This window comes from Elgaria multicarinata, chromosome 1 (genome assembly GCF_023053635.1).
Source record: "Elgaria multicarinata webbii isolate HBS135686 ecotype San Diego chromosome 1, rElgMul1.1.pri, whole genome shotgun sequence".
Classification (NCBI taxonomy): domain Eukaryota; kingdom Metazoa; phylum Chordata; class Lepidosauria; order Squamata; family Anguidae; genus Elgaria; species Elgaria multicarinata.
In genome coordinates, this window is record NC_086171.1 from 24,582,488 (window position 1) to 24,605,402 (window position 22,915).

The 22,915-nt window shown below is 40.5% G+C and overlaps 1 protein-coding gene across 2 annotated transcripts in view; it reads right to left on the bottom strand.

Moving 5' to 3' along the window:
- Positions 1-22,915, bottom strand: part of RBMS3 (RNA binding motif single stranded interacting protein 3) — an 860,525-nt gene that overhangs the window by 310,574 nt on the left and 527,036 nt on the right. The window lies entirely within an intron of this gene.

A 22,915-nucleotide genomic window follows, 5' to 3' on the forward strand; every position in this document is an offset into this window, starting at 1 on the left:
AAAGAAGCATTGCATTTAAACATCGTTTGGATCCCTTAATTCCCTTAATATGTATCTTGTGAGTATTTTTGGAATCTATGTACCGTGTCTCTTTGAAAAAAGCTGCAGCTTCACCTTCGCCTCCTCTTAATCCTTGCTGCAATCCATGGAGCTGACACTAACCTGCCCAAAAGCTAAAATAATATTAGTACTAGAATGCTGATAAGCTTAACAGCTTTTGGGCAGACATCTCCATTTACTAGGTCAATATGCATTAATACAGAAAGCAGCCACAAATATACTGCTGCATTGACTGCACTCCATTCTTTTTTTATTATTATCTGAAAGCGTTGAGCATGAATGACAGCGGGGGACTAACGAGAGAAAAATAAAAGTATGTAAGCATCCCAGTCAAATCCCAAATGCTAGAAACATATAAATCCCATTTTAAAAAGAAGAAGCTAATTCCTCTCCTATATCGAAGATCAGGTACCTTACACTACAGACTCAACTCCTACATACATTTTACCTGAGAGTAATTCCTGTTGAACTCAATGGGACTGACTTCTAATAAACCTGCACAATATTGCACTGTAAGAGTACAACCCTAAACACACTTACCAGGAAGTGTGCTCCATTCAAACATCTAGAATTTACCTAGGGTGGTCATGTGTCCTCTTCTACAGAGGTGAAACCTTCATTTGAAGTGTTGCCCAGGGACTGTCCTCTGTTTTGAAGGCCTCCTCTGTTTGAAGGGCTCTTCAATACTCCAACTCTTCATCAGAAGGCAGAGCTGGGCCTTGCAGCCGCCTATCAGCAGCACCAGGACAGCAGACTGAGCAAGGCACACAGGTCACCTGGTTTCAGTCTTCACACTGTGGCCCAGTTCAGACGACACGCTAAACCATGCTGCTTAACCACAATGTGGTTAACGGAATCCTTAACCATGGTCTAAGGTGTCGTCTGACACATATCTGTGGTTCTTAACCACATTGTGGCTAGGCTCACAAACCACATTCTGCAACATGGTTTGCTGCACTAACCATGTGTCCTCTGAATGGGGCCTGTGGTTAAGGGGCTCAAATCATAGAGCCCAAAGTACAGAGCGTCCGAAATTGCTGTGGCTGCTCTATACTGCGGGCTCCGTGCCCGTGGGAGGTGTGCTGAGGGGAGAGCGAGGGGTTTAAATTTAAATTGCCTATCGAGTGGCTTGGCTGCGGGGAGGGTTGTTGTTGTTGTTTTTAAAAAAATGCCCATGGGGGAGGGGCTGGGGTGAGGGCAGGTTTTTTTTTAAAAAAAGTGCCCATTGTAGGGGTGCCTGGAAGGTGGAGCACGTCACAGCCACCATTTTGAATGGGGTTTTGGGACAGCCAGCAGCACAGGAGTGCTCCTCTGCAGCAGTGAGTAGGTTTTTAAAATAATGAACCAACCTGCGCCCTCCCCACAGCCAAACCAAGCCCCGATGGGCAATTTAAATTTAAACCCCTCCCCCTCCCCCAGCACACCTCCCACGGGCAAGGAGCCTGCAGTATAGAGCAGCCGCAGCAATTTTGGCCACTCTATACTTCGAGCTCTATTATTTCTGCCCGATGGAGGACTCGGGTGCTGCATTAACCCTTTTGTGGTTAAGGAAAATTAAGCCACAAAAGGGTTAATGGTGTCATCCTCACCCATTTTGCATGTGGTTAGCTGGCCATGGTTACGTTAACCACAAAACCCATATGGTCATCTGAACCAGGCCTATGATGTTAATTATTTCTAAATTTGCATCTATATCTATAAATCAGCATAAGCAAATCAGTATCCTTATTTGTTCTCTCTCTCTCTCTCTCTCTCTGGTAATGCTTGTCTTCTTTTTTGGTGATTCACAGGTGGTCACCCTAGAGGAAGATATGCTAGAGAGGTATGTTTTGAAGCAGAGGTAGGGGTTTAGATCTCTAAGGTAAAGTTCTAGAAACTAGGAATAAAAACCAGAATGTCTAACGTTCAAAAGTTTGGAAGTGGCAGGTGTTTGTTCCCCTTACTGACCTAGTGACATTACAGGCTTAGAGATCCTCTTCCATTATCTGACGAAAGATGCTTATTCTTGATAAGCCAACACAATAAAGTCACTGTGGGTTGATCAAATATGCTCATATTTGTATACAGCCAAAACAGTCAGGGTGTGTGTGTTTGTGCAATCCTGTTGATTCCCCTTGACCTGGTGGTGGCTTTTGATAAAAGTAATCACGATATCTTGTTTGGCTCTACAGGTTGAATGTAGGAGGCACAGTGATACAATGGATCTTTTCCTACGTGTAGGGTCAACTTAAGAAAAGGCATTGGGGGGATTTCCGTTCAACTCCATGGCACATATGATGTGGGGTCCCACATGGGTCCATCTAACCCCTCATGCTTCTTATATTCTGTGTCTGGATTCAGTACTGGGATGAATGAGGGCTAATATACTGAGGTTGAATCTGGAGAAGATGGAGACTCATTTTTAATGTTAATTTTAACTCTAGGGTAGGAGCAGGACACCCAATCTGGATCTGAAAAGCCTCCCTAGTGCCAGCTCCCCCACATGCTATGATACCAATCCTGAGGAAAAATGGAAAAAAAGTTGTAGCTGCTTAAGTTTGTACTGGCCCTCTGTGGATAGAAGATTCTCATGTCCAGGAACTGTCCTATTCTAAACACTCCCCCTGAAAGAGCAATGCATGATTTGGGGGTACGCCTTGATCCAGTTTTCTCATTTGAGGCCCAGGTATCCTCAATTTCTGGTTTGGTAGCTATGGCAACTTTTGGATGGGTGTAGTCTGGCCACATGGGTTCATGTTCTCCTAATCTCCCAAGGATTCAGGAATTAAAAATTATGTTATTATCTTCTCTATATATGTAATTACACAAATAATGGATACATGCACATAATTACATGTATAATACACACCAAAGGATACATTATTGTGTAGTTAGTTCCCCATCTGCAAAATGGGATTAATAGTGATCTATCTCACAGAATTTTCATGAGAGAAAGCACAATAACGAGATTGTCAATCATGATGCACATTAGAAGTGCTAGATCAATTAGAAAAAGTTGACTAGAAAATGAACAATTGAATCGTTTGGTCATAAAGATGAACAAACTAAAAGGAAAGAGTTACAGGAGGCTCATGGGATAGATAACACTGGAAAAGCCCTAACACTGGATTGTTACTAGCCAAAGATGTAGAATTAGCACATTCCCAAGAATTCTGTAGCACACAAAATCTATTAATGCTGATGTCATTTGTTTATTTTGGAATATTTTTGGGAAGAACATTCATATATTACACACGTAATAAGGCAAATAGAACAATCACTGTGACTGCCTCCCCTACAAATGGTGCCACGCAAAAACCACAGGAAAATTCAATTAGCATTATGTTTTTATGTTTTAATCAACTATTTCATTTTCTGAAACATATTCCTCTTTTTCTTTCTTTTTCCTTTTGGTCTTCTCACAGCATGTTACAAAGAAATGAACTTCTTATACACAGCAGTCCTAAATGTTCTGCAGAGAAGCTGTGAAGTTTGATTTACTAGGGCCACAATCCCTCAAATGCTTGATCTGAAGTAGAACTGTTAAGTTCATTATAGAATAAAGAATTGCAGCAATGTTGACTAACAAAATCTGTGATTCAAGAGGCTTAATCCTAAGCATGTTTACTCAGCATGGACATTTAGAAGGAACTCTAGACTTAGTTTAGCAGCTTGCCTAACTTACTTATGTCAGCTACATTTATTTGCTTGTACGGTAACTGAGGAAGCTGAAGTATGCTACTGACACACTCATGCATCAGCATAACATATGAAAGAGTAGAGAAGTAAGATCAATCAAAGTGGTATATTTACAGTACATCTAGCTAGCTAGAATTCTGGAAGGGATCCCATCCCAGGCAGTGCTGCCATATTTCACACAAATTAAGATACAAATCTAGCAAAAGATGTAAATATAGTGTGATCAGCATGACTGGTCCCCATCAGGAGGCAGAATGAGGCACCCACCTCAGGGGGAAGATTTTGGAGGCCATTAAAGGCTGGCAAATTGACAGTTTTTAATTACCACAAGGGAGAGCGATTGGATTTTCTACAGCAGCTGCTAAAATGCTTGCATCAGCTCCATTCAGTAGATTCCATGCATGCTCTTCAATGGCTACATAGAGACGTAGATTTGGTTTCATATAATGTATTATCTTAAAGCCAATGAGCCCTTCGAAACTAAAACATTAGTGACCAGCTAGCTAATCTATTCCTTCACAGGGATTGCATTTAAGTGACATTTTACTACCATTGCTTTTTCAAGTTCATTCTTTTTTCCCCAAGGGATGTCACCTTGGCACATTTCTCAGCAGTACACTCTTTACCAGCAGGGCAAATGCCATCCCAACTTAAAGCTCCAGGTTTTCCTGCATATCCGCATTTAGCACGGCCACATCGCAATGCCAGAAACCATTTGGTTGCATCAACACTGTGGGACGTAATTTATCTATCATCTCAGACACATATGTAGGCAACAAATGTTTATGAATGGAAAGGAATTCCAGAGATGGAAATGGACCACTTGCAAGAAAGTCCAAGTTCTCAGATAATTTCATTGTTGTTGTTTTAAAAAAAAACTGTACATGCAAGTATTCATGAAAGAAACATATGTTTCAAGCAGTGGCAAAGCAGAAGGTTGATCAATACTATCAAGATGCAGATTGTTCATTTATGTATATATATCGAGGAAGATCATGAATAACTTACATATTTTAGATAATATGAATTAACGACAATTTATCTACTAAAATATTTCTATACTGTCTTTTCTCCAAGATTTCAGTTGACCATACTGACCCTCAAGACTGAAGGATTTCGGTGACCTCTGTGAATGGGAGCAGAACTTTGAGGTCATTGGATGATTTCAGGAACCAGTTCTTGGCAGCATTATCAGGAGAAGAATTATTTGCAAAGTGCTTCATCATCTTTACTGTGTTTGAACTCACAGCAACCCTGTCAGCTGCGTCACTACAGCTCAGGGCTGGCCCAGGTCCATACAGTGACCCTGTTTCAGTTTCCCAGATCCAAGTCTTGCACAGGCTTTGGGGAGAACAGCTCCAGCTCTGAACTGTAACACATACACACCTTTGTCAAGAGAGTCTACTGTAATTACTACCTGCCAGGAACCCCCTTCTGAAAAAAAGAATTAAAAAGTGACTATTTTTACGTTGGCTTGATGCCATTAAAGCTTAATAGTAAAAGCAGAGGAACAACTGCGAATCTGTACCTGTGAGGGGGGAGGCCCCACATAAAGAAGTAGCAAGGAGAATTTTATGTGCCTGTAATAAGCACTACCTGAACACACAGTCAGATGCTAAACAAGTATGTCTCCCATAACCTAAATGGCTGGGGGCCTCCTGGGCTCAGTTTCTCAGTTCCATAATTAACTTGGCAGCAGGTTCAAATGAATTAAAACTGAATGTCACTATTTTTGCAACAAATCCCTCATCCTTGTTTTTCCTGCTTGTCAGGAGAAGACCAGCAGAACAGCAATTAGTGGTAAGCAGTGCAGTGAAAAAGAACCGAGTATACACTAATTAGGTCACTCACCAAGCACATTCATTTCATTGGCAGATTTAATCAATGTTTTCCTGAAATGCCTTAAATCTCTTATGCTAATTTAAAGTTTTGTTATTATTGTTCCTTTAAACACAGATGGGATGCCTGGAGATTTTCAAGTGCTTTCCTTCCCCTTCAAAACACTTTCTAAATATTATGCCTTTCACCTACTGTTTCTCCGTGTTACACAGGCAAAGTTATAATGAAATCGTTAAACATTTGCTGCCTATATTTTGATGTCGAGGAATATGGTGGGCAGAACTGGGAAAAGGTCAGATAATTGTATGTGTGTTATATTACACAACCCACAGATATAACGATGTGCTAACATAAATTCATTTACTTTCAACTGCAGTTATTTGTAGTCCCAAAAAAAAAGAAAAGAAAAAAAAAGAAAATCTCCACGAAGGGTGGAGGGTGGCCAAATTAAGCTTGCTTGTCTTATTTAGCCAGCCAAGGCTGCCTATCCCACGCATGGAAATTCATCTGTGCACTGGTCATTCTAGGGGGAGGGCAAAAAACCTACACAGCTACGTAAAAATCTATGAGCATCTTTACAAAACGTCATATTTGTGATTTACTGGTTACTTCATATTTCATAGAATCATAGAATCATAGAATAGCAGAGTTGGAAGGGGCCTACAAGGCCATCAAGTCCAACCTCCTGCTCAATGCAGGAATCCACCCTAAAGCATCCCTGACAGATGGTTGTCCAGCTGTCTCTTGAATGCCTCTAGTGTGGGAGAGCCCACAACCTCCCTAGGTAGCTGATTCCACCGTCGCACTGCTCTAACAGTCAGGAAGTTTTTCCTGATGTCCAGCCGGAATCTGGCTTCCTTTAACTTGAGCCCGTTATTCCGTGTCCTGCACTCTGGGAGGATCGAGAAGAGATCCTGGCCCTCCTCTGTGTGACAACCTTTTAAGTATTTGAAGACTGCTATCATGTCTCCCCTCAATCTTATCTTCTCCAGGCTAAACATGCCCAGTTCTTTCAGTCTCTCTTCATAGGGCTTTGTTTCTAGACCTCTGATCATCCTGGTTGCCCTCTTCTGAACACGCTCCAGCTTGTCTGCGTCCTTCTTGGAGCCCAGAACTGGATGCAATACTCTAGATGAGGCCTAACCAGGGCCGAATAGAGAGGAACCAGTACCTCACGTGATTTGGAAGCTATACTTCTATTAATGCAGCCCAAAATAGCATTTGCCTTTCTTGCAGCCATATCGCACTGTTGGCTCATATTCAGCTTGTGATCTACAACAATTCCAAGATCTTTCTCGTTTGTAGTATTGCTGAGCCAAGTGTCCCCCATCTTGTAACTGTGCATTTGGTTTCTATTCCCTAAATGTAGAACTTGGCATTTATCCCTATTAAATTTCATTCTGTTGTTTTCAGCCCAGCACTCCAGCCTATCAAGATCACTTTGAAGTTTGTTTCTGTCTTCCAGGGTATTAGCTATCCCACCCAATTTTGTGTCATCTGCAAATTTGATCAGCGTTCCCTGCACCTCCTCGTCCAAATCATTAATAAAAATGTTGAAGAGCACTGGGCCCAGGACTGAGCCCTGCGGCACCCCACTCGTTGCCTCTCCCCAGTTTGAGAAGGTTCCATTGATAAGTACTCTTTGAGTACTTTCCTATGAACACTCTGAAACATGAGAACAGACAAGTTTGTATTTGAGTTGGGGTTTGGATATTCATTTGACTAATGCTGGATCATACCATATTTATTGCAGCGCAGGAGTCCATGAGGAACAAGAGGAGTTTAAAATCCTGTGAGGCACAATGTAATGTTAATGTCACAGGTAGAAAGCATATCACTGGCATTTATTCAGGAAATTAAATCTTTGCGTGGATCCTTTTATATGACACCTCTTTGAGGGAATTTTGGCCTGAATGGAGACAGGGCAAAATAAGCCAGAGAACCTGACAGACCAAACAGAAAACCATACACCCTATTGCACTATTGCAAGTATACCTGTTTTTAAATCAATATTGTTTTTATGCTTTTGATGGTTTTAAATTTTTGTATATCTGTTTTTAATATTCATTGTTTTTAACTTTTGTAAACCGCCCAGAGAGCTTCGGCTATGGGGCAGTATAAAAATGTAATAAAATAAATAAATAAATAAATAAATAAAGAAGTGCAAGACCACAAGATTACTCCCGGGTGCTTATAAGGTTACCTGGTGTCTCAGGAAAAACAGTTCCCCATATATACTAACTAATTGCACTAGGATGATAAAGAAAGATGAAGGCAGAAATACAATCCCGCAATTTCATTTAAACACTCAAGAGACACTGTCATTATCTTAACTTGACCTGAATGGGTTCAGCTATGCTCAGAATCCTGACCCTCTCTGCTAATTTTCCCAGTGAGTTGCTGGAATGTGGTGGCAACCATTTGAACTGAACAACTAAAAAGGAAACCAAACTATTGGGTGAGGAGCCTGGATTCAATCGCCTTGACCTCAGAACTAAGGAAAGAGAGCAATTTACAAAATGGAAGAGGGATTTAAATTCAACTCCACCCGTCTCCGGAAAGCCCTGAACCATTTACAAGGTGTGCGTTTCCACCCCCACCCTCTGAATTTCACCTCAGTTTGTAATGATTTACGAGGAAAAAATGCAGCTGAGGCGAAACCAAGAGTTATTTCTAAACTGTTTCTGCATTCTGAGATGTTCCTGCCAATGTGATCTCCCACCAATTTGAACTCCCCACTAATTAGTTGAATGAGAGGGAGGTGGAAGAGGAGGGGTGGGGATGGTGACTTAGGAGAATTCCAGAAGCTTGACCCTTTTCCTGCAAATTATCAAAAAAGGGGCAGAAAGACCCATCCCATTCTGAATGGAGATCCCTGGGTTTCATCCATCTCTACTGATCAACACTATCAATAGCTTATGGTGCCAACCATCTTGATTAGGGTTTTCTTCTTGCTCCAGGTATAGCTAGATATTCCTGGGTACCACAAATGTAGATCAGTTTGCACAGAGTTCCCAATGTAATAAACACTGTACATGTGGAAGCTTGCTTCTGCAGTTGAATCACCCTAGTTCAGAGGTTGGCAACATGGTGTCTATGGGCTCCAATGTGCCCCCAGACACCCTCCCCACTTTTAAAGCATTTCTTGGCACCCTCCCCACTTTTAAAGCATTTTAATACATTTCTTTACCATCAGCTGGGATTGCTGTAAAATAGATTTCTGTTAGTGCTCAAAACTGGGGTGGGGGGCGTCAAAGGAGTTTAGTGTGTTGGGGCTTAGACCCCATCTCTGCTTTGTGCTCAGTCTTTTGGGCAGGTTACTTGTCCTTTGCCATATCTCCCATGGCAGACATTTTGTAGTGGTGTCCACAACAGTTTCTCAAATTACAAAATGTGCCTACAGTCCTTTTCAGTCTTGTGTGTTAAATATAATTTACCTGCTATGGCTCAATGGCAATACTTACAATTGCAACAACACTTGCTGGAATCTAGGTGCTTTTACAGCTTCAGAGCCTCCAGCGTTGTTAGAAACACTTATAACAGCTGAACTGACACATCAATCCACGACATATATATATATATATATATATATATCAGCAAGTAAATATGATACCCATAGTTTAAGACTAGGTTGGAATAGAGAACTGGAGTGCCCTGTCTTGCCTAACCAATGGATGATTGCTCTAGCATTTGTATCTGAACCTTCTATGGATCTCAGGTTATGTCTTATTCAGCAAAAAAAAATGTTTCGGGTCTATAGACTCCACAACGCCTTTTCAATAAAGGTTTGTCTAACTTGCATAATTGTTGGAGATGTAATGCATCTAATGCTTCTTTAACTCATATGTTTTGGCAATGCCCCATAGTTGCCCCTTTTTGGGAGGAGGTTATAATAAGGATGAACTTTGTACTGAAACAATCTATAATATGGAATAATGTGCATCTCCTCCTAAATTACCTACCGGCTTCTTGGAAGTTAACACATGGTCAGATGGATCTTCAGAGCCCTTATGACAGCCAAAGCACTTATACTATCACATTGAAAGGACAAATTCACTTCTCCCATAATGCAATGGATTGAGGACCTAATAACATTAGCAACTTTTGAATGAGTGTTATATAGACGCAACTTGCAAGTGAATAAACATATGGATATTTGGTCTGCTTTTCTTGAAACCTTTGTATAACTCTCTCCCCCCACCCTTTTTTTAACAGTACATACAATGGGAAATGATTTTAATTTTATATACACAATGTATGCCCCCCCCCCCCCGCCCTGTTTTCACGATGTATTTTCTGTTCTGTTTGTCGATAATCACAATAAAAAGGGGGGAAGGATTCTTCAAAAGTGTGTAGATGAATGCAAATATGAAAGCACACCTAAACATTAATCATGCAAGCACACCTACACATTAATCTATACCTATATACAGCAATTGAAATGCTTCTTAATATTATTCTCTAGCTTCTTCTCATCCACTCGCTCCATGAAGACCTTGCACAAGCTGTTTTGTAGCATTTTTTCCTCTTTTTTTTAAAGTCTCATGCTTACTGATGGCATCTCTTAAACAGCAATGCGCATCCGAACAAACAGGTAGTCCCCCAAATCTGATTATCCAATAATTTACTATGCAAATTCCAGTGATTGTTTTATGCACAGTGGATAAAGAATCAAATTAAAGTCTTATAACCCTTGGAAAATTAGAGTTAGCAAGCAGAGAGGTTGATTTGCCCTTGAAAACTAAATTACTAAGTGCAAATTGTGTAACATTCACACAGCCTGTACCACCTTGGAATGCATAAGCGCGTTAACTGTGAGATATTTTAAATTATTAAAACAGATGATTTTAAGTTAGTAGTTAACTAGCAATTGATCAACTTCCTGAATTAATGAGTAAGAGAAAGCACTTCACAGTCAAATGGGGAAGACATCATCCACAACCAACAAAAGATGTAAAATCATAATTATGCATGCATGCTTCCATTTGGAGATGATTGTCCAGGCACTCCATTTGATACACAGGTAATATACAGACATGATTTTTTTAGTTTCCATTTCTTTATTGCACAGAAACATCACCCCTGTGCCACGATGCTTCCATAGAGTTTTAACTATTTGCTTCTGAAGTAAAGCTAACAAATGTGGGGCCACAATTGCACTCCACACCCCAAAATTTTAAAGAAACAGCCCAGCTTTACCCTCACAGACTAGTGTTTATAAAAGTGAAGGGCAGAGTATGTTAAAAGGCTCTAAGATTTGCAGCACAAGCTACATGTGTATACTCAAAAGTTGCGGTGGATAAGTCAATCTGTTTCTGTAAATTTCTATGTCAATTTCACATTAGTTATTTCATAAATCCATTTTTACAAATTCACATGAAAATGTGAAATACTTGCTTTGTATGTATTTTTTTAAAAGAATATATAATAATAATAATAATAATAATAATAATAATAATAAATTTATTTCTTACCCACCTCTTCCTCTGGATCGAGGCGGGGAACAATACCAAATACAAAAATACTATAAAATACATAAAACTGATTAAAAACATATAAAACTAATATATTATTAAAGTAACAGCCAGACATCTTAAAATTCGACTGCATAGGCCTGCCGGAAGAGATCAGTCTGTGTAGTTTGTTTGTTTTTTAATTCAGAAAGACTGTTAAGTTGATGAATCATAGTTTAGCTAACCGTTTTATCTAAATGGATCCATTTCTAAATGTATTTTATCATAAAATATGCATTTTTAATATTTTGGTATGTTTTTTGAACGAAGGACTGCATAGCAAAGCAAAATTTGGGGAAGTACGAAATCCAAGATATTTACATTCTGATCTGTACAGTGGACCAGGCGATCTCGTTACATCAGAATTCTCAAAGATTAATTTCTTCAAGCATCCCTACTCCAAAGTAATTCCTAGTGCAGCTTAATCCCAGGTAAATGGGCACAGGATTGTTTTCTTGGACAAAAGGCCCATTTTATTCAATATGGCTTATTCTCTGGCAAGTGTGTTTAGGATGGCAGCCTTTAAATGGGTTTGGAAAATATCTGCTCACTCATAAAGCTTGCCAATCATTCCATATTCCTCTACTCTCCATCTCCTCTACCATATAACTACTTCACCAATTAGAACAGACTACCTAACATACTGTGGGTCACACGTATCTCAAATACATAACTGATCTGGTAGAAGAAAGAACTACATAGGGTTATTCAACCTTTGCAGTTGCAAGCAAAAATGAGCACTGGGACCAAACAGCACAAACAACAAAGAAGGCAGAAGAATGGTGGAAGTGATGATAGCATTACTATGAAGCATTGATGTTAAGTGGGATTTGCATCACCTATAAGCATGAAACTCCCAGCTCAGAGAGAGAAAATGTGGAAGCAATTAGCTCAAAGTGCTATTCAGTAGTATTAGCAGTTTATAGCTTTAAAAAGCACAGCTTCCTCTCCCAGTAGAAAGGTAGATTGAATCTAATGAGTGTGGGAATGCAAAAGGTTTCTAGTGTCAGTACAAATTCGAGATAGCAAACCAATTGTTTCATTTTATTTATTTCAATTTCTATTCAGTCCCATCCCAAGGCTTTAGGCAGACGGTGAATATTTAACAACACAATAAAATCAGAATAAAATATTAGAACAATACAATTATGGATTACACTTACCACTCTTGACTTGAACTTTGGCCTGTAAAAGCCATCCCAAACATTAATTTCTCACAGATACATAGGGACATGAGAACAGCTGTGGAGGTAAACACTGAGAACATTACCCTATGGGCATGTTCAGATAACACACTAAGCCAAAGGGTTAGGACACTAACCCTTTTGCAGCAAATGGTTAATGAGCGTTTTTAAACAGTGGTTATGTAGCCACCATGGTTAGGAATGGTTCACATGACAAGCTAAGTCACGATTCACGTGACATGCTAAGCCATAATGTGTAGCTCAAAATGCTCAACCACCATTGCTTAGCGTGTCATCTGAACAGGGTCTAGGAGTCTCTGCTGTGTGAAATCGCAGGTGAATGGTAAAAAACCTTTGTAAAAGAGTTATACAAAGAATTCAAGAAAAGCAGACTAGATGTCCATATATTTATCCACTTGCAAGTTGTGTCTATATAACACTCGTTCAAAAGTTGATAATGTTATTAGGTCGTCGATCCATTGCATTATGGGATGTGTGAATTTGTCCTTCCAATGTGATAATATAAGTCTTTTGGCTGTCATAAGGGGTCTCACTTGATCTTAACAACAACTCCATTTTTAATGTTTGACCATAATCGTTAAGGCACAAATAAACTAACCATTTGGAGGTCTCATAAAATTCCAATAAGCAATTAAGTGTCATGGCCCAGTTTCGATACATCAAAGACACCTCCAAGATTCTCAACCTGAGAATGAAACTACTTTGGTAGCTTCATGGCCCTCAAGACTAAATGAAGCACACTTTGAGGGAGGACAACTTATGTGCAACCATGGGGGGAGAGAAAATAACGTACAAGACCCTTAAGGTGAAGAGCTAAAATTCTCATTCCTGACAGCACACCAATCCACATACCGCAGCTTTTTTTGTAAGTATCTGTCTCAGAATGGCAGAATTGGCTTGGAGACTATTCAGAGGCATCAGAGGGAGAGTGGTGCTTCAATTTCAGGCTTATGCTCAAGATGTGAAGACCGGGGATTTGGCAGCCATCAACACTGCTGGGTTGGAACAACTTCTCTACCTACTGGAAGGTCTTCAAATGCTTCCTGCTAGCTCTATCTTCATATCAGCTTTGACTACTCCCAGTTCAGAATCTAGCAAGTAAAACTGTGTTCCAAGGATTTTTATCCAGAACAAATGGGAATTTGAAGAAAGGAATTCCTTTAAAGCCAATTGATGGAAGTTCATCTTTGTAGTAGTACCTAAACAACCTGTATAACTTTGAAAAAATGGTTTAAAACACATGATGGGTTCCCCCCGCCCCAACCTATCTCACTGCAGACAGTACACTCAATCAACTTTGATCCACCTAGCTTAGTTCAGGGCTCCCTTCTACTCCTAAGGCCCAGCCTGGCTTTATACTGTAGGTAAAATAATAATAGTTGTAGTAAGGAGCTTTTGAAGGATATATATATATATATATATATATATATATATATATATATATGAACAGAGCTGCATTACTCCACTACTTTAGCAACTGAGGTAGCTTAAATGGTCAATAGGACTGTACTGTTAATTAGCTCCAAGGACACTGTTTTATTATTTAGAATAGTGTGGTGCTCACGATTTGTTGGTGTTCAGCAGATTAAAAATACCAATTGGATGATCTCAGCCATATGATGACAGGATAAATTAAATATCCAAATACGAACAAAATTATTTTGAATTTAAGTAGCTGGCTTATGAACTGGCAAAGGTAAATTAATTTCAGATTTGAAGTGTGCTTGCAGTCTGATAGCAACACACCAATATTTAAAACAGAAGTAAATAGGAAGAGACCAACAAGGAAGGATACATCCAATGAGCACACAGTACTTACTGTGTTTTTTGGATACAATATTTCTAAAAATAAATACAAGATGTTTTGGTAAACAACTCAGGAAATATGCAAGCAAGCCAAATTGATGAGCATGTCCATTCTTAGATTACTCGCCCAGGGGGCGGGGAGCGGCAAGCTTGAGTAATAAAACAGTTTTCATTAAATATATACGTCTACTTAGGGCTATGGATTTCAAGTCTAGTGATTTCTATGTCTCACCTGACATTTAGAAGAATGAAGGCATAAAAAGGTTAGAAGAGTAAAACAGAACAAATCAAAAACATTTCCCCAAGAAGTCAGGTTTCCTCCCACTTCATATTATATAATCCTCTTATCTGTACAAACATTTACGATAGCCTGCTGAAACTAAACGTTTCATCACCACCTTTCTGTGGTTCAACTAGCAGTAAATATCCATTGATACTATGTTGGCAAAGCACAAAATTAGACATATTTAATGCTAAGAGGTGGCTAGGAGTGACTTCGGACATGATGACATGGCAGGGAGAGCTGGAAACTTTTACAACCCTTTCCTAGGATCATGCATCTCTTGGGTGTGGAAGATGTGAAAGTTCTATTTTGGGTGAGTTAGAGATGCAGCAGAACACTTACCTGTCCATCCCTCCCAACATCATTTTTAAAGAGGATCTAGACTTCTGGCATTTTGTAGCCCTTATATTTTACATTCCATTTTTCTCCTTCTCCCATAATACTAGAATGTGGGGACATCCCATGAAGCTGATTGACACAGTGCATTCACTACCACAAGATAGTGGTGGCAAACAATTTGGAAGGCTTTAAAAGGGGGTGGATATCCTGGAGGAGAAGTCTATCAATGGCTACGAACCCTAATGGCTTTGTGCTACCTCCACTATCTGAGGCAGTAAGCCTATATGCACCAGTTGCTAGGCAACATGTTGCACCATGTCCTGCCTTTGTTGGTCCCTGGTCAACAGCTGGATGGCCACTGTGTGAACAGAGTGCTGGACTAGATGGACCCTTGGTCTGACCCAGCATGGTACTTCTTAAGTTCTTATGTTCTTATATTTCTAATGGCCATATGAAATTGCTGTATACAGAGTCAGGATACTGGTCCAGCTATCCCACCTATCCTAGTTCTATCTACCCTGACTGGAAGTGACTCTCCAGAGCATATGCTTGACCACTGAGCCATGGCCCCTCCCATATGGGAGAAAGCAAACATTTGGAAGTGGCCAAATTGGCACTGAAGACTATTGGTGCTGATGTTAAGGTACAGACTGACTTTCACAATCGCCAGGAAGAAGTGACAACCATGGGACTATCCCAACAGGTCATCACCCAACCCTAAGGATGAGTCCGGAATGGAGGGCACTCATTGCCAGTAAGTTGCCATTTCCGCAAAATTAGAGATGTAAAAGCAGAAAATGCCAGCTCCCTGGGAGAAGTGGGTGGCTCCGGGGTCTCATGGATTGCCTCTCGAGCAATCCAGGGGGTCCTTTTACTCCTTTAATCTTGTAGAAATGGCCATTTACAGCAGCCATTGTGCACAATATGGGATCTGCACACTTTCAGGAGGCCAGCTTCTACTGAAAACACTGGTTTGCAGTGGGCTTGCAGGTAGAAGCAGGCAGCTGTGGCAGCTAGCAGACCACGCAGCACTTGAGGAGCACGTGCTTGAGCACCCCATGCCTCTGTGAGTTGGATCCAGGGATCAGGACAGGGGCTTGCCCGCTGGACTCCTAGACCCAACTGGATGCCCACAACATCCCTACCTAATTTATGTAGTGGGGCATTCTCTGGACTTGGTTTTCTCAATTCAACATGGAGATGGTGATCTGAAGGTGGGGAACTTTGCTTCAATCCCTCTGACATGGTCAGATAATTGCCTGCTGATACTTAGACTTACGGCACAATGTTTCCGAGCCCAATTCAAGGTGCTGGTTTTTGACCTATAAAGCCTTTCACAGCTCAGGAGCACAATACCTGATGTAACACCTCTCTAGAATGAATCGACCCCTACACTATGCTCTACATTTAAGGCCCTCCTTTGGGTGCTATTTCCAAGAGAAACTCGGAGGGCCTCATCGAGGGAGAGGGACTGATTGGTGGTGGTCCCCCATTTATGGAATGATCTCTCCAACAAAGCCCACCTGGCACCAACATTGTCATCATTTCAGTGCCAGGTTAAAACTGCCTTCTTCTCTCGGGCATTTGGCAGCATATAACGACTCTTTTTGATCAGGTCCTGGACGTCTCTGGCTTATTATTTTTTTAAAAATTAGATGTACGTTGTTCTTTTGCGTGCTCTTTTATGTCCTTACATTAATGGATTTTATACTTTATGTATTTTAATAGTTTTTAATTTTTGTGAACTGCCCAGAGAGCTTAAATAGAAATATAATAAATGTAATAAAATGAAATGAAATCCTCATCAAGTTTTTTTTTTAAATGAAAACACTATCTCCAGTGACAACCAAATGGACTTCTGAGGACCTGACCTGGAAAGTCAAGCAAGGTATTCATTACCTGGAGTGCTTTCCAAATATATCACCAATTTTCCTAATGTAAAATGTCAAGGTACTTTAGTTCAATTGTGCTGCCTAGCAGTTCAAGCATTATTTGCAACATCTCAAAGTCCTATTTCAAATCTCAATTAGGAATGCTTTTGGAATTCATTCTTTGTGAATTCTGATATAAACTGACCTGGTCTGTACTCCTAAATTAATGTGCAGATTGGAACACAGTTTTCCTTTGGATTTTAGATTTCTCCAGATGTTGTGATGCAGTTCATGGCTCAAAACTCATATAAAAACAACAAAAGTGGAGTAAATTCAGACGTGTCCTACTTGAAACACAAAATGGAGAGGCGGGTAAGAAATAAATTTATTATTGTTGTTGTTGTTGTTATTATTATTATTATTATTATTATTATTAACCATGGTAAATAAAGCAAAAAGCCATATTCACCGTGATTAAAGTCATGGTTTAAGGTGTCTTCTGAACACAACCTGGCTTTCTGGCTTAACCACCATGGTTAAAGCCGTAGTTTAAGGTGTCTTCTGAACAGGCCCAAGGTATGAAAACAACTGAGTTAGAGGATTCCATCACTACCGCAATATTTATGAACAATAAACAAAAGATTTATTTATTTACTCAACTTACTTGAGAATTTTGTTTTTTGCAAATTTAAATATGAACTGACCTAATTCGCACCTCTGGGACTAATGTTCAGATAAAACTTAACTATGCACTGGATTTTGCACTTTTCCAAATGTTATGATGTAGTTTCCAGGTCAAGAAAATATATGAATGTGTATTTAAAAATGTATTTTGAGATAACACGTATTCAAAACACCTCTTTAAATACATATTTAAATACAAATTTTCATGTGGATTAAAAAAATTGCAGATGAATGCAGAAACAGAATGGAATGAACTTGCAAGAGGACATGTGCAAAAATGATGTTCAAACTATGCAAAAATTCATAAGGTATGCACAGTACAATTAGAGTAAATGTTAAACAGAGGAGATCTTCAGAAAACACAGCCACAATAGATAAGGCTAAACTGGAAGTATCCTGAACTTACAATGTCTTCCCTGTGCTTTCAGCTCCTATAAGGCAAGCAAAATGATTATCATGTCATGCCTCACTGTAGAGACTGAAGCAATCTAAGAGTCATTGCCAAAACAGAGCACATGCATTCTCCAAAGCTGGTAGGGGAGCAATGCCTGTCTACAATAATGTAAATAAAATGGAATTTCATGCTCCACGTTGCATTAAAACCATTTGGGTTTTAAGAAACAAATATCTCGTTGTCTTTGGCCATTTCTCAACATACGGTGATCCACACCTGAAAAACTACTGGCCATGTACAGTACTTGGTTGCAGATGGAGTAAGCAAATAAATTATAAATTTGGCTATTAAATGTATAAACTGTGATGATGATGATTATCATTATGTTTGGAGCTTTTTGTTCGTTTGTATTTATATCCCACTCTTCAGCTGGAAAGGCTCCCAGAGCGCTCTACAGATCAATGAAAACAAGAGAGTCCCCGCTTTCAGGCTTTCAATCTAAAAAGACACGACACAAAAGGACATGGGGATGAGGATGGAAAAAGGAATACTCAGGAGCTCAGGCCTTAGTTAGACCTAAGGATTATCCCAGGCAAATGGAGGGGTCATCCCTGACTGCTCCCGGTATCCCCTGTGTGTCATTTGGATGTACAGGGATGATCCCGAGACAATCCCGGGATACAGGCCTGGTCTAGCCATGGCCTCATTCTTAATGTTATATGCATCTTATAACAATGAGCAGCTCAACTGCTGATCTAATGCCATAATAGCAATCATGCAGCCAGGCATGGGTAGTGTTCTAGTCATGACCAGCTGGAATGGAAACATTTTAGAGGAGCCCAACATTTTCTGTTTCTCAGTGGATGGTCCTGCTTTCTATCTCTAACTGATGGAAAGGATTTTGGATGAAAGTTGGGAGAGAAGCAAAGTCCAATGGAACTTGGTTCCCAGCAGAGCTGAGGGTGGCCCTTCTTATCTTCTCTGTGCCTACTCTGGCCTGATGAAATGGCTGCTGAATGATCAATTGTGGATGAGAAAGGAAAGAGACAGAGGGCATGTCTACACCTATGGGTGTAGAGGGCCAGAGAGGGGGCGATCTTGGACTTACCTACTTCTGGGATCGTTGCCCTGTGTCTACATGGGGCACGCGATGTCCTGAGAGAAAGAGGACATTGCGCCTGCCATTTTCTTTTCTTTTTTATCGATAAAGAGTGCACGAGTGCTCGAACGCAAAAGGTAAGTTGTTGTTGTGATCCCAAGGGCCAGGTTCTTACTCAGGAAATGAAGTGGAGTAAGAACAGAAGACATCAGACATGTGGAGGACCAGTCACTAGCAGAACATAGATCAACAAGCCCCCAGCACTGTGGAATGGGTATATCTATGCCAAACCAGGGTATCTCTTCCTCCTATTGACATTAAATGAGCACTAAATATGACTGCTTGAGTTCTTTTTTGCACTGGTGGTTAATCCCACCCCCCTTGTTAAATGGTGGTGGTGGTGGGAGGAAATTGTATATATGCTCTTTTTTAAAAAAAAAAAGTCAAGAAAAAAACAAAACAATACTTTGAAATGTCTCAGAACATATCCCTTCTTATTTACTTGATAAAGTTATTCATGTTTCACGTTGTACCTGCTACAAGCCGGAGAGACAAATTACTCTTTTTTGGCTTAGACGAACAGCTATGCTGTAGCCATTTGTTCTTTAAAAAGAATTAAATATTACATCACTGTGAAATAAATTAATTGACCCATGCCGCGAACAAATAAATCACCAGGCCCAATATGCAGCGCTGAATTTGCAGCTCATTTCAGCAAGCGGGCTTTGCTCTCTCTTAACGTATGAGTTAAGTAAGCCTTTCTGACAGGTGTAAGAGCCTCTTATATCACTTGCAAAGCTATGGTAGCAAGATATGACAGAAAATTAGGAGTAGTCATAATATCATATGTTGCATATCACCAAGCATCATAACATAAACCTTGGTACACCAAATAAAAGACAGCACACACCACAAACAGTAAGATGTGGAGAAAAGAATGACGGAAGAGTTGTACAGGCATTCTTAGCAACAGTGTGCAGGACCTTTCCTACAGGAGTCATACATTGGAGAACTCATTAGCTACCTATTGATTTTTTTAATATAGGCCCTAGGGTTACTGATGTAAACATAGCTTAGGGTATTTCCAGATCTCAGTGATTGCTCACCCATCTTGGAAATAGTTGTACTTTCTGGATTTCACATACTTCCCCTTCCTGCACTTTGCTAACCATCATATTGAGCATTCCTGACTTTCAGACTGCTAAAACATGGCCCATCAAAGAACTTTATTCACATAATTCTATGTGTTAAAGTCGGTTCTGGTTGTTCCACCACCATCTTCCATCTTTTTTTAATCTCAATAGCTCTGCCACCCCAATACTTATGTGTGTATGAAGCTGCTCCAATCATCAAGCCCAGCACTGTGAAGGGTGGCAGCTGGTCATGTGTCAGTGATTTGGTAGCAAGGCATCAATATATTATATTTTTTATTGATCCAATATTTGAGGGGGATATTTGCTGGAACTACACCTTGCCTCATATTGAAAAACAGAGAGATAAACATCCTAGCTTAGACCCCAGGTTAACTAGCTTAGGTCAGTTCATGGAAGGACTGTCTTCTTTTCCAATTCCCCTATGTAGCCACCTGTGCTACCCAGAAAACCTCTGTCCTCCTGAACAATGTAGGATGGGGTCATGGGGCTGCTGGGGGAGGGGAATAGCCCTAAATTGGGCTTGGATTCTAAGGTAAGTTAACTTAAGACACAATTCTATTCATAATTAGACAGCATGCCTGGAGTTGTAGGATCCCCCCCCCCCCCGTCTAAACATGCCAGGACTGTGCCCTTAAGAAAGTTCATGGAAGAAAAAAGTTTTCTACCCGCTCACTCATTCTCCCAGCACCCCATTCCACAATGTTCCACATTTGGTCTGATCTAGCACGGTTCTTCTTATGCCCTTACGTCAAGGTAATTGCTGTTTCATAAACAGGAGGTCTGCTAGGCTGAGAGATGGCCTTCAGATAGTTAAGGTTATCTGCTCTGTATTTTGAAAGAGAAATTCATTCAAAAAGGGAAAGTAGCCGGTGGGTGTGAGGGAGAGCACACACACCCAGTTGGGTCATGACTGTCCACACATGTCAAATCCCCATAATACTGTTCTACTGGAGCCCCCACCATAGTAGTCTTTGATTCTCTGTGGTGATCTATAATTTACACTGTATGGAGTAATCTGTTATTTATGTTTCAGGCTTATAGGCCCTGATGTCAGTTACAGGAGCTAGAGTAGATAAAGCTGGGATTCTGTGAATATTACGATCCCCTTTTTAAAATGTAAATGACCAGTGGCTGATAATATGGACTGCCAAAATATTTGATATTGATAATGCTTGTCTCATCTTGGCTTTAGTTTATTGCACAGCCCTGTCTCCAACCATTGCTCCTTAATTAATGCACCATTCCAGATGTAATTATTCACTGAGTCTGCACGATGACAAGTAATGTCAGTGAGCATGTCAGCCTTGGTGCTGAAAGCTGTGGAACAGCACTCAAAGCTTGATGAGTAATCAAGGCTTACTTAATTGTAATTAATTTGTCACCACCCAGACAATTTGAAGACAAAATCATAACATACCACGACCCGATAGGATCCAGACGCTGATCCTAGTAACACTATTTCACGGTTGCACCAGCACATTTAAACTCATCAGGCTGTTCCAAACTTACACCAATATTACTGCAGTTACGAAATGCAATCAGCAAAGTTCTTTTGTGGAGGTGGGGGTGAATCACAGGTGCTGGGTGGAAGAATCCATGTGAGCTGTTTATTTATTTGCTTATGGAAATTGAGACCTAAGAAATCATCTGCGTACTTCCAAACCTTTTGCAAGTATGAGGCACTAGCATAGAGGTTTGCTCTAATTTTACTCAATATCAGTGATGGGTAAATCTGCACCAGATCTAGATACACCCACCAGATTTGGGATGTGCTGGGTTGTTGTTTTTTACTCCAGTTCTGAAGCCCATGCGGAGGTTGCAACCTTCAAAATATAGTTTAACATGGTGCAGAGGTAGTGACAATTGCTGTGAGGGCCCAATCTCTACAGGAGGAGTTTCTAGAGTATATCATGTTCCGGTAACATCTTTGGGAGCAGGCCCAGAAGGCCTTCCTGCAGTCTGTACCTCTCATGGTCTGAGCAGGTCCTTCCACAGCACCCTCTGCTTTTGTGAGTGATCGAAGATAGAAGGGCAGTAGAGTAGGTGCAATTCAAGCTAAGATAGGCACAGAATGCAGGGTGGTTTTTAGGCACTGTTGTGCTTCCCAGTGATTGTCTAGAATGCAATGGGACACAACAGCCTCCAAGCAGTTGGAGGATCTTCTAGAACAATTGTGTGGGGGGGGGGGTTTACAGGAGAAAATGGTGAAAAATGCTTCTGCCCTTCTGTCAGTGGGATCCTCAGCTGGATCATAAAGGATCCCAACTGTTATCTTTATTCTTCTTTCAATCCAAGTTAGGGATATCAGAGAAATCTGTTTGGGGGTGAAGTTCAACATGTTTTCTTAGTTTCGTTCCCTGGACTTCGTTGTACTTCCCGTTATGATGTTGCACTCAATCTGCAGCCAGTTCGGTCAGTTCGCAGATTTTACGGACATTTTGCACATTTTTGGTTTTGGCAGGTTCTGCATTTTGTTCAAATTTCTGAATGATTTGCGCAAATTGCAGAACCTGCCCAAAACAATGCACAAAAAAGTTCCCAGAGTTCAGGGGGGAAAGCATTCAGCTCAGCTCGCAAATGCAAATTGAGTCATGCACGCAACAGAACTCCATTGACTAAAAATAGAACCAGATTTCCCAGTGATGGACATCCCTAAATTACAGGTACAGACAGGGGTTTCAGAATGATGCTAAAAAGGAGAGGTGCAGTAAACCTATACATGTGTTTCCCATGTGAATAAGGTAAGCATATTGAAAGGGTCAGCAAAGCTGCACATTTTTGCTACGTCCCCAAAGTTGTGCCACTTTTTTCAGCCTTCTGTTGCCTCCTTGCACAATTTGGAACCCCAAACGATGCAGCACAAGGAACCCTTCAGAAGAACAAGATTTTTCCCGTTTCAGGTGTTATGCCAAACACACTGCCAGTGGGGAAGTTCGGAGCAGTAAAACTTTGTTGGTGGGAATAAACATGCAACCCCCCTTGCTCATTTA